General features: G+C 36.2%; 1 protein-coding gene across 4 annotated transcripts in view; it reads left to right on the forward strand.

Moving 5' to 3' along the window:
- Nucleotides 1-12,549, forward strand: part of PSMD14 (proteasome 26S subunit, non-ATPase 14) — a 105,181-nt gene that overhangs the window by 47,945 nt on the left and 44,687 nt on the right. The gene's annotated exons all lie outside the window — the stretch shown is intronic.

Consider the following 12,549-nt stretch of genomic DNA (forward strand, 5'->3'; position numbering starts at 1 on the left):
TTTCATAGATATCTAAAGTGATTGGTGCTCATGGTATATTTCACACACACATAGAGACTTTGTTTTTAGTTTTTGTGGGTTGATAGTGGGTATATATATTTATGAAGTATACACACACATTTTTTAAATAGGTGAAAATTGTTTCAAAGTGAGTACCAAGGGTGGTCTTAAAGGGAAAGAAATGTCATAGTTAGGCATTGTGCACTGGGCTGCCAGCCCCTATGTTACTTTGATAGGGTCTCTTTATAACCAGATAATGGTGTCATTTCCCCCTCTCCCCTGCTATTACATCGCTTCACCCCACTGCCTGTTTCTTGCTGCAGTTTTTATATTCTCAAAATACTGGCTGTAGGGCCACCAAACTTAGGTGTGCTATATTGGAGGAACTCAGTAGGCCTAGGAAAAGAAACTTTTCAGAGAGGCAGGAACCGAATTTGTTAAATAATTAGAAAATTTCAGAGGAGGTGGGTGAGGTAGGAAAGGGATATAGAGTATGGTATAGGAATATAGTATAATTCTCATTGTTTGACTTCCTTGAACCATTATATTTCCCATTGTTTTCTTGTCTCTTGCTAATCAAATTTTTAATAAAGAAATATATCGTTGGTTAAAGTTACTCAAGAACCTAGGTATATTTCAGCAGTGGGTGAAATTATGTCTTTATTGTCATGTTGGCAATTATTTATTGATTTATTATGCAAGGTACATAGTGTTAGGTATGTTTTCTAATGTTTAATTCTTACTCTGATATTATGAGTTTTTACTAAAGTCAGTACTTTCAGGATTACTCAGAGATGAAAGATGCAGTATATGTATATTTTTATTTGTAGTATTTGTAATATTATATAATTGCATTTTATTTTAAATTTCTATAATGCTTAAAATTGGCAATATTAGTATTTATAAATGTAGCATTTGAAAAGCAATGCATCATTATTTTGACATTTCCATTCTTATTTTCTTTCTTTCTTTTTGTCTTTCTTTTTTTCTTTTAAAGAATTAATGCACCATCTGGAAACCTCTGAGATCATGCCATAAAAGGAATTTGGACTTTTTTGGCAACCAATCATCAGACTATGCTGTGATTATGCACCTTATCAGAATAATAAAACATAATTGGAAAGGTGTATTAACTCGTTTATGTTTTAAAACACTTTTATATTAAGGATTCTTGTATAGACATTATGGGAATAAAAAATTTCTACTGCTGTATCCCAAGGTTAAGATGATTAATGGGACAGTTGTTGGATCCGCAAACAGAAATGTAAATGGAAACCCTATGTGATTAAATTGTTCTGAGCTATTTCTAAACACTATCTCCTCTATCTTCTTTTCAGTGTTAAAATAGGCAAATACAAATTAGTTTATATGTTTTTCTGAGGGGAGAGTTGCAGTATTACATTGCAATTAATTTGCTCTATTCTTCTCTTCTGAATAATATAGTCATTGAAACTGTCAGCCAAAGGATCTTTTTTTTGGAACATTTTTTTTTTAACTCTAAAAAGTAACAAGTTTTTTAAATTAATTGAAAGCAAACAGCTGAAATCATGCATTGAAAGGGTTAAGTCGACATGAAAGAATTCATTTCCACTTTAATGACCTAGCCTTGCTGGGTTAGGACGATGGGGAACATGCTTCTGACTTGTACTCCTATTGCCAATTAACACCTCCTATAACAGGTTGCCTTAGCTAGTCATTGAAGCTCATGCAGTAGAAATAGTTTACATGCAGCTTGTTTTTCACACTAGTTGTTTAATACAAAATTAAAGTATTAAAAGGTTGTTTCTTACCTTGCTGGATAAGAGATAAACAGTACAATGGTAGTTAGTTGTATGTGTTTGAATTCATTTATGTTGCATTTTTTTAAGGGAATTTTTAATTGAGGAAACTGTAGTGGTTTCATCAGAATTTTTGATTTTATGATAAAATTTGTTGAGGGTTATATTAGATACCATAAAATTAAGAATTATTTTCCATCAACTTAATAAATTATATGTTTAGGTTTTGTTTTAAAACATATAATCACCTTCATTTGTTCCTAAAGCCTATTTTCTTTTTTGTTATAAAGCATATATTTTAACAGACTTTTAAAAATAATTTTTAAAACACAGGACTAAATATGCACTTTTAAATAGCCATTATAAAAATAAGCCATATGTAATATTTAAATATTCAAACTCCTTTTTTTTTTTTTTTACAAATTTTTGAAATGTTTAATGTCATTTCCCGAGATAACTTTATATTTTTAGATATTTTTGGAATGTTGCAGTTCAGTGATGCTATTTATTTTACATTTCTTTTAAGTGACACTTTAGTTCATGTTTAATCAGCAGGTATTTTAATAACATAATAAAATTGGCTAAATAATTGATACCAGTTCACACTAAGAGAAAGGTGGAGTAATATAACTAATAGTGTTAACAAACTTGTTAAAAGGCCTGAGTAGGTAACACTTTGAGGCATTAGTTTTTATGCTGTTATAATGGCAAATGCCTTTTTTTTTTTTTTTTTTAGCACTTAGTCAACAAGGGCTACCCATGTAAAAGTCACAGGTTTTTATACTGGATCAGATTTTAATCTTCTAAATGGAAAAAAATAATCCACCTCATGCCTCAGTTAATTTAACCACATTTAAAATTTGTAAACCTGGATGATAATATCTGTCTTACTAAATGTGTCACATCAAAACTCATTGTACTGAGGTTTGTTTGCCTTTGCAGAATTCATAACAGGTTTTATATCACTGGTTGCTTAGATTTTCATGAATGAATAAAGGCTGGTCACACTGCTTGTGCCTGTGGCTCAGCTTTTTACCCTACAGTTCTGTTAGATCACTGACTTATAATTTTAGTCTGTTTAAAGGTATGGATTTTCCCCCTTTTTATAACAAACTTATTTTCAAGAGTCAGAATTACTTAAGTGATTTCAAAGTCGCTTGTAGGAATTTAGTATTGAGGATTTATATAGCAAAAGTAATTATTTCAGTTCCTTGTTTTACAAGGGATATGTGCATTTTAGTTTCATATTTTTTACAGAAGTATGTAACTATAAATCATATTCCAATTTTCAAATGGTAATATTCATTTAAGTTTTAGCAGCAGACTGTGAAGTTGCAGAATATTCAGATGTTTCTTATTTACTTTTCTATTGTCAGTGATGTGTGTGCTTATTTTATAGTGGCATTGTATGAAAGACGAGACAATTTTATGTAGCTTAAGTACCTCTTTAGTTATACTGGTGCCTTCGTTTATTCTAATAGGTATTATTAAATGACCTTGAAGTTTAAGTACATCACATTCAATCTCCAATCAATGACTTCCTGTTCTTTTTTTTTTTAATGGTGGTGAAACAGTTGTTATAAGGTCAACAAAGTTAACTTGAATAGTTCACATACTGTATAAGCTGATAATTTTAGAACTATGCTCTTGATTAAGCACCAGAAAAAAGACTTTTTTTCCATTACTTTTTTTTATAGTGGTAACAGCCTAAGCCAATTTTAAAAATTCAAAAAGTATTTGGAGGCCAGGTTTTCATTTGGTTTATATCATTATATAATTTTTTTTAACCTCACTTTACCCAGCATTTCCCTGACTTTCTTAAACATAATAATTTCTCAATAAATAAAACATGATTGAAGTGATTGACACTCTGTAAATCCCAGGTCTTTTTTAGTCCTATAAATAGGACATGTATAATTTGTCCTCATGTGATCACTTAGTCCATTTTAGTTGAATGTAAATACAAACTAGCAATACAATAGTTATAACTTAAGTCTAACTTAAGAAAATATGTTAACAGTTTCTACTTGTGAAATCTTTAGTTTCTTATTTATGTCTAGGATTGGAAATATGAGACATAAGGGTAGGGGTAAAGGGACTTGGAAACTTACTGTGGGTGAGGGATAAAAACCGTGCGCTGTCTCCTTTCCGCTAGGTAGCTCCTCCCAATCCTGAAACTTTGTGTCTGCCCATTTCTGCCCATTACAACCTCATTAATCTGACCACTCCTACTCTACATTTCCCCTTACTGAAACCCTTGACTCATACGTTTTTCTCCTTAAGTTTTTTCATTTTTAAAATAGAGCCTGGCCGGGCACGGTGGCTCACGCCTGTAATCCCAACACTTTGGGAGGCTGAGGCGGGTGGATCATGAGATCAGGAGTTTGAGACCAGCCTGGCCAACATGGTGAAACCCCGTCTCCACCAAAGATACCAAAAATACAGGTGTGGTGGCACGTACCTGTAATCCCAGCTACTTGGGAGGCTGAGGCAAGAGAGTCACTTCAATATCTTTATTTGCTCAGGGCATAGCCATCTAGCACATGAAGTATCTTGAAAACTCTTCGTATTTGAGACTTCTGTTTCTATAAGGAATTAGTGTCCTATTTTTGTTGTTTATTCAGTTCTTTTTCTGGAGATAGGGCCTCGTTGTCCAGGCTGGAATGTGCAGTGACACAATCACAGCTCACTACAGCCCCAGCCTCCTGAGCTGAAGCAATCCTTCCACCTTAACCTTCTGAGTAGCTGGGAATACAGGCACACACCACCATGCCTGGCAAATCTTTAAAAAAAAATTTGTGGAGATGCGGTCTTACTATGTTGCCCAGGGTGGTCTTCAGCTCCTGGGCTCAAGTGATCCTCCAGCTTTGGCCTCCCAAAGTGCTGGGATTATAGGTGTGAGCCACTGTGCCTGGCCCTACTCAGTTCTTTAAAATACATTAATACTAAGAATATAATTTTATATGCTTATATATATGCATCCATAATTTAATTCTTTGAACTGGTAATATATTTGAGAACTGTGCTTGCCTGGTTTTTATTTTTCTATCATTTGTGTGCTGTGATTTTTAAAAAGTCTCAAATGCTTTGTGTAACTTAGATTTCCCACAGCTTTTAATAAAAAGTTATTTTTTTAGGGCAAAGATTTTTTTTTAATTGGACTTGGAAAAAGGCATATTTTAATTTTCATATTAGTATCTATACAGTGTATAGTGCATTTTGCTCTCTATAGCCCACCGTGCCCATCTAGACTTCAGGAAATATGGGGAGACACTGAAGTGTTCTCTGTTCTCAGTGAGCATACTAACTACTTTTGAATAGGAAGGACATCTCAAGTTTTCTTTCCATTTTCTTTAATAGGAAATGGCTCCAGGTGGCAGAGGATTCTAAAATTATAAACAATGGAAGTGAACTAAGCTCCCAGAATAAAAGTAGACTTGGGCATCTGAAAATGGGATGGCGTACTGTACTGGAAAGTATATTACTAGCGTCAGAAGTTGCATTTTAGCTCTGATTGTGTTACATTTTAGCCTTGTGATATATGTCGATGTAGATGTATATTTGATTACCTCACAAGCTTCTTGAAGCTTTTGTTTAACCACACAGCTAAAGTGGTAGCACATGATGAATACTTAAGTATTATTTGTAGTATGGGATTGGTATCACACATTTGAAAAAAATAAACAAAAAACAAAGATGTGTTTTTCCAGAGCCTGAAAAATTCCAGATTTTCTCTGATAGGATTATGTGGCTCATGGAATGATTTAAGCTTCAGGTTAAACAAAGATAAACAGCTTTTTTCCACCCCGTAACATATATATATGCATGTATTTTTTTTTTTTTTTTGAGACAAGGCCTCACTGTGTCCCCCAGACTGGAGTGCAGTGGCGAGATCATGACTCACTGCAGCCTTGACCTGGGCTCAAGTGATCCTCCCACCTCAGCCACCCAAGTAGCTGGGACTACAGGCATGTGTCACTGTGCCTGGCTGAGCCTTTCATATTGTTTTTTTTTTTTTTTTCACCCGCTCTGTCACTGAGGCTGGAGTGCAGTGGCATGATTTTGGCTCACTGCAACCTCCACATCCCGTGTTCAAGCGATTCTCCTGCCTCAGCCTCCAAGTAGCTGGGATTATAGGCACCCGCCACCATGCCCGACTAATTTTTGTATTTTCAGTAGAGATGGGGTTTCGCCATGTTGGCCAGGCTGGTTTTGAAGTCCTGACCTCAGGTGATCTGCCTGCCTCTGCCTCCCAAAGTGCTGGGATTACAGGCGTGAGCTACTGTGCCCAGCCCTATTCTGGGTAGTTGGGATTGCAAGTACATGCCACCACACCTAGCTAATTTTTTGTATTTTTAGTAGAGACGGGGTTTCACCGTGTTAGCCAGGATGGTCTCCGTCTCCTGACCTCATGATCCGCCTGCCTTGGCCTCCCAAAGTGCTAGGATTACAGGCGTGAGCCACCACGCCTGGCCTTCGTATTTATTTCATCATGTATTTCTGATGTAATTAGTCTCTATTATTCTTTGCCCATGTTTCCATTATGGTTTTAGTATTTTTAATTTGCTTGTGTACTGACTTCTTGTCATAAACGGGAAAACTATTTTTTCAGGGTGTTTTGTTTTAAATTCTTTAGGTATTTAGAAATTTAGATTATGTTGGCAATTTTATGTTCCTTTATTTGTTCAGTTGAGTTTCTACCTAAAATGTGCTTCTTCACCCAGATCAAATAGGCATTCACCAATATTTTTGGCATAGCATTTGTTACACTTTAATTTTTTTAAAAAACATGTAACTCTTTAATCCATCTGGGTGGTGGTATAACATGATATAGGAAAGGAAATTTAGTTTTAAATGCTTCCAGTACTAAGAAAAAATGAAAAATTAAAATAGAATATGTTCAATTCTATGGTGATAACTTTGAAATCTAAATGAAATGAAACTTTCTGCAACACTGTAATAGTTCATCTAGTCTCAAGATATAGATAACCTGAATTTATCAATACAACTGAAAAGATTATAACAATTAGCCACAGAACAGCCTCAGAGCCAAATGTTTTAATAATGAACACTTCCAAAATTGAAAAACACGGATAGATTTTTTTTTCACATACATATTATTGGAAAATAGAAAATGGAAAACTTTGTAATTGGGAAACTTGTACATTTTTCAGTTTGTTTTATAACTCTAACATAATGATATCAAAACCTGGCAAATTTCACACACACAAAAATGCCAGAACAATCTCACTTATGAGAAAAAGAAAACATAAATGAACAAATAGTAAAGAAAACATGAACAATTAATCTAGAAGTACAAAGATGATTTAATAGTGGGAAATATTAATATAATACACCACTGAAGAAAGGTAAGGTGAGTGAACCAGTGGCCATTGTGGCTTCTTTTAAACAAAAAATGTTGGTATCTCATTGACAAATTTTGCTCAGTCTTTTTGTTTTAATTGTTACTCGTAAGCAGCATACACAAGAATTTCCATTTTAAACCCATTATGAGAGGCTTTTATCTTTTAACAAGGGACTTTAATCCATTTATATGTTTTCATAACTAATATATTTGATCTTACCTTATGTTGCTTGGTATTTTTTTCTTCTTTCTTGATTTCCTACTGTTGTTTTACTGTCAGTATTGTGTTTGGTTTTTCTTCCCCAGTGACTTAGTAATGTATACACTGCTTTTTAATTTTAATTAAAAAAATTTTTTTGAGACAGGGTCTCACTCTGTTGCCCAGGCTGGAGTGCAGTGGTCAACCGTGGCTCACTGCAGCCTCAGCCTTTCGGGTTCAAGCCATCTTCCCACTCAGCGTCCTGAGTAGCTGGGATTACATGCTTTTTAATTTTTACAGTGGTTAAAGTTGTTCAAAAAACTAATTTATGTTTCCAGAATAGTAAAAGTCAACACTTACATCTGTATTTTCCCCTACTATAAAAGATAGAGCATATTGTATACTTTATTTCTCCCTCCTGCCTATATAGTTACCTGGATAATGGTGGATTCGGATCCTGATTATTTACATTATTTATATCTATATCTTTTTAACTGCATTCAGTGGTTGTAACAGATTTCTTTATATGACGACTCTTCCATTTTTTAGCTTTTAATATTTATTTGAGGAGTGGGATGCTCAAGTGGATCTTTTATTCAAGAAGCTCTTTCAGGGAAAATATATGGAATCCTATTTTCTGAGCCCTTACACATTTAGTAATGTATTTGTGGGCCTTTGGATGTTTTTTAAAAATTGAGTATAAAATTCTTTACTTTCAGTTTTTTACCTAAAACTTTGAAGATTTGCTTCATTGTTTTCTGCCATCTAATGTTGCAAATAAATCCAAAGTCAACCTGTGTTGCATTTTTTTCCCAGCAGGCTGTTTGGTTTCTCTACTCGTATGGTTTTAGACATTTTACTTTATGTAATTGAGATTTAGCTAAGATTTCTCAAGATACAGTTTTTTATTCATTGATTATTGCCTCACATATGATGGTCCCAAAGGTGAACTTTTTTTTAAATTCAAGAAAAGTTTCTTCAGCTTTGCCTTTGTTTATTGTTTCTGTTTATTTTATCCTTAGAAACAACTCTATTTTTTAGCTTTGAGCTCTTGTCTGTCCTGTAATTCAGGTGTCCCCATATGAGTCTGTGACCATAGAAACCAGGCCACACAGCAAGAGGTGAGCAGCAGGCAAGCAAGCATTACTGCCTGAGCTCCACCTCCTGTCAGATCAGTGGCGGCATTATATTCTCATAGGAGCACAAACAATATTTTGAACACCTATGTGAGGGATCTAGGTTGCATGCTCCATCTATAATGCCTGATGATCTGAGGTGAAACAGTTTCATCTCAAAACCATCCTCCCTGCCCCAAAACTCGAAAAATGGTCTTCCATGAAACCAGTCCCTGGCACCAAAGAGGTTGGGGACTGCTGCTCTAATTTTATTATATTTCTAAAAGTTTTCATCTCTAACTTTTTACTGTACATTTTGGGACATCTAGAAATTTATATTGTATATCACTGAATTAAATTTGTTATAATACTTTTACCCTTGTTTCTCCTAGTGTGATTTTAATTCTAAATTATTTTTCATCTTTTTATCTTGGTCTGTCTTCCAGCTTTCTGTTTCAAAGATAAGGAACTTCTGTTTTACTGATGTCAAATAGTTTTCTAAAATTTTGTTCATGATTCCTATATTTAGGTGACTTTCTTTTTGAATCACCAGAATACTGCCCCCCAGGAGTGTTTGCCAAAAGATAATGTATGTAGATGGTCCACAGCCCCACATTTTTCTCATCTTGGGAGCTAATTGGGTCATCTTTGATCTGTAGCTGTGAAATGGGAAAAGTTCCCTTGTCCCCTTCACAGGGCATTCGATTGGGACGTGGCCTGCTTCTTCAGTGCCCCACTGCTCACACCTCTAGGGGAGCATACACACAGGCAGGCTATGGGGCTCTGACCCCACAGCAGTGTCTAGGATTGAGTGTTTACAGCTGAAGCCCCAGTGGGTGTGTGTTATAGGGTGCTCTTTTAGTTTAGCCATCCATAGGTGGCTTGTGTTAGACAGCTCAATTAGACCCCCTGCCTTACTGCAAGGACAGAGGCCTTTCTGTATCTGGGGGTTCTTGCCTTGGTGTACTGGAAGAATCAGATCACACATGGGCTTGGAGATGAGTGCAAGGTTTTATTGAGTGGAAGTAGCTCTTAGCAGATGGGGGAGCCAGAAAGGAGATGGTTTTCCACTGGAGTCAGGACGCTGTCCTCCAACTGCCCTGGCCAAACTCTGCTTCATTCTGCTGGTTGATAGCCTGCTTGCATGCTGGTTTGCTCATACCCCAGTGGTTTCTCTCCACGTCCAGCCGTTTGTGTGTCCCTCTGCTGATGTGCTCCTCTCTTATGTTCAGCTGCCAGTATCATCTTCTGCTGATGTGTTCTGTTCCTCTCAATGTCCAGCCACTTGTGTCTTTGCCTGCTAGGGTCTGGGAGTTTTAATAGACACAGCATGGGGGAGTGGCAGGCCAGGGTGGTCTTGGAAATGCAACATTTGGGGAGGAAAACAAAAATACCTTCACCTAGGTCCATGAGCGCAGGCCTGGTGGTGGTGCCTTAGCCAGGGGCCACACCCTCCTCTACCCAGCCCTGCCTTGGCCCCCCTCCCCACATATCAGCTGTTCATGTTCTTACATACCTCTCTGAGCTCAGTTTCGAGTCTTTAATGGGGTTTTCTTCTGTTGCCTGGTTTTTGCTATTCTGAACAGGTGAGCATGTAGGAAAACAACAGCCTTAGACAGTCACTGCTGGCCGAGGTCTTTAGTATCTGTCCCATTGACGGTGTATTATATGCAATTTCTCTCTCTCTCTGGCAGCATTTCACTGGTACCAACCTTCTCTAGTTCTTGCCCACAGTAGTGAAAGGGGCAGCAGTATCACTGGCTGCTGTTTTAAAAACAGCACTCATGGCTGCATGCAGTGGCTCACGCCTGTAATGCTAGCACTTTGGGAGACTAAGGCGGGTGGATTGCTTGAGCTCAGGAGTTCGAGACCAGCCTGGGCAACACAGGGAAACCCCATCCCTACTAAAATACAAAAAATCAGCCGGGCGTGGTGACATGCCCCTTGTAATCCCAGTGCCTCAGGAGGCTGAGACAGGAAGAGACGCTGGAACCCAGGAGGCAGTGGTTGCAGTGAGCCAAGATCGCGCCATTGTACTCCAGCCTGGGTGACAGAGCGAGACTCTGTCTAAAAAAAAACAAAATAAAACAGCACTCATACAATAAACAGCTGCATAGTCTTTTCTTAGTACATGGCTTTCTTGTTAGTATGTTTCTGAATCAGAAGAAAATCCATTGTGAGTTAGTATGTTTCTGAATCAGAAGAAAGGCCACTGACATGTGGCTTGCTTCCTCTCTCTCGAGGTAACTCTAGTTGGTATTTTTCTTTTCTGTTCCATTGGCTTGCAGTAGTACCTTAATTTATTCATTCATTCTTTCAATCAGTACTTATTAAGTTCTTACTATGGCCCAGGCACTTTTCTAAGTACTGGTTATATATATAATATTGAAGAAAATAGTGTTTCTTCCTTCTTTGGTGGCAGAAATAGTTTCTGGATTCTTTCAGTAATGCATTTTGGTGATGGTTTGATGTTTTATTTCCCTTTTTTTCTTAAAAAAAATATTTTCGGGCAAGTTGAGAAAGGCTGTGTCAAGATACCAGTTTAACTTCTTTCTCCATATGCAATGTTTAAGGTTGCTCTGGATTCAGGAATAATTTTATGAATACAGTGTTCGTTAACCTATTTTTCTACTTTTAAATTGGCAAATAATTATATATATTGGTGGGGGGGTGATATTTTGATAAATATATATGTTATGGAGTGATCACATAAGGCTAACATATCCATCACCTCAATATTTATCATTTCTTTGTGCTGAGAACATTTAAAGTCGTCTTTTAACTATTTTGAAATATACATTATTATTAACTGTAGTCACCAGGCTATGCAGTAGATCACCAGAATCAATTCCTTCTGTTTAACTGAAACCTTATTATTATCCTAACCTTTTAAGGTTACTACTACTTCCCCCAAACCTCTCATCACAACTAATTTATTGTGGTCCTCACCTTTTCCTTAATCTTTCTTAACTTTCTAAGTGAAATGAGTAAAATTATCATACCACTAAAATTAGGTTTATATGATGACTTCAGCAAGATGCTTTGGCCTGTTATTACTTTACTTTAGCAGAGTTTTCATTCTGAAAGAGATCTTAGCTATTTGAAAAATAAGCAATAAAACTGCATTAGGTGATAATAGATGAAGAATTTGGTCAGTTTCCAACTTTATTGCCTGGCATTTATGGTGAAAATTAAATTTGAGGGACTTGATTTTTCCCACCACTTTGAACAAAAGTAAATAAAAACAATTATTTTATTTAGAGAAAACTTATTCTAGAACCTTTTATACTTAATGCTTCCGGTAAATATATGAACTTTTAAAACAATACAAAGTAATAGAATTTAACACACACACACACACACACACACACACACACACACACACACACACAAAAGCACAAAGTATACATAGACCTATATGTATGGAATGTAAAGCGATTGTTTACTTTCAGTATGTAAAAGTATAAATGGGAGAGAGAACATGGCTTATAATTTGGATAAGGTAACATGTTGTTTACCTAATTTGTAATAGAGTTATTGTCAGGGAAAGGGAACTTTAAGCAAAACACGACCTGGCAATTATAAGTCATATCTCATTATAATTTCCCAGATTGTCCAATATTAAAAAACAAGAAGCTTTTTAGGTGCACTAATTGTGGGGCAGAATCACATTTATAAGATTGTAGGCATCTTGAGGGTAAGAACTATATGTCAGTTACCTTGTGCAGGTGAATGTTATAGTCAAGAGAAGTTTGCTTCCTTTCAGGAAGAAGATAGAATCCTTAAAGGAGAAACATAGTGTCTTCCTTAGTAATACTTGTTTTAAAGGTAGTGGTTAGGATTTTGGAAGTATTTTCACGTCAGCTATACCTGTCTCAACTGGTTTGTTCACACCTGGGGCAATTGTGTTAAATTTGTTATTGTATAGGGGGAGGGGAACAGCTTCATTAGGTGACATGCAGAGGATGTTGTTCACAGCTCTTTCACCCAGGGATTAGAAGTCTTCTTTCCCCTTCTCCTCCACTGTTGTGATGAATTTGCAGAGGAATCCCATAGCCTTAATCTATTAATACATGCTGTCTTTAGCTGAAA

The sequence above is a fragment of the Pan troglodytes genome, chromosome 13, assembly GCF_028858775.2.
Source record: "Pan troglodytes isolate AG18354 chromosome 13, NHGRI_mPanTro3-v2.0_pri, whole genome shotgun sequence".
In the NCBI taxonomy this organism is placed as follows: domain Eukaryota; kingdom Metazoa; phylum Chordata; class Mammalia; order Primates; family Hominidae; genus Pan; species Pan troglodytes.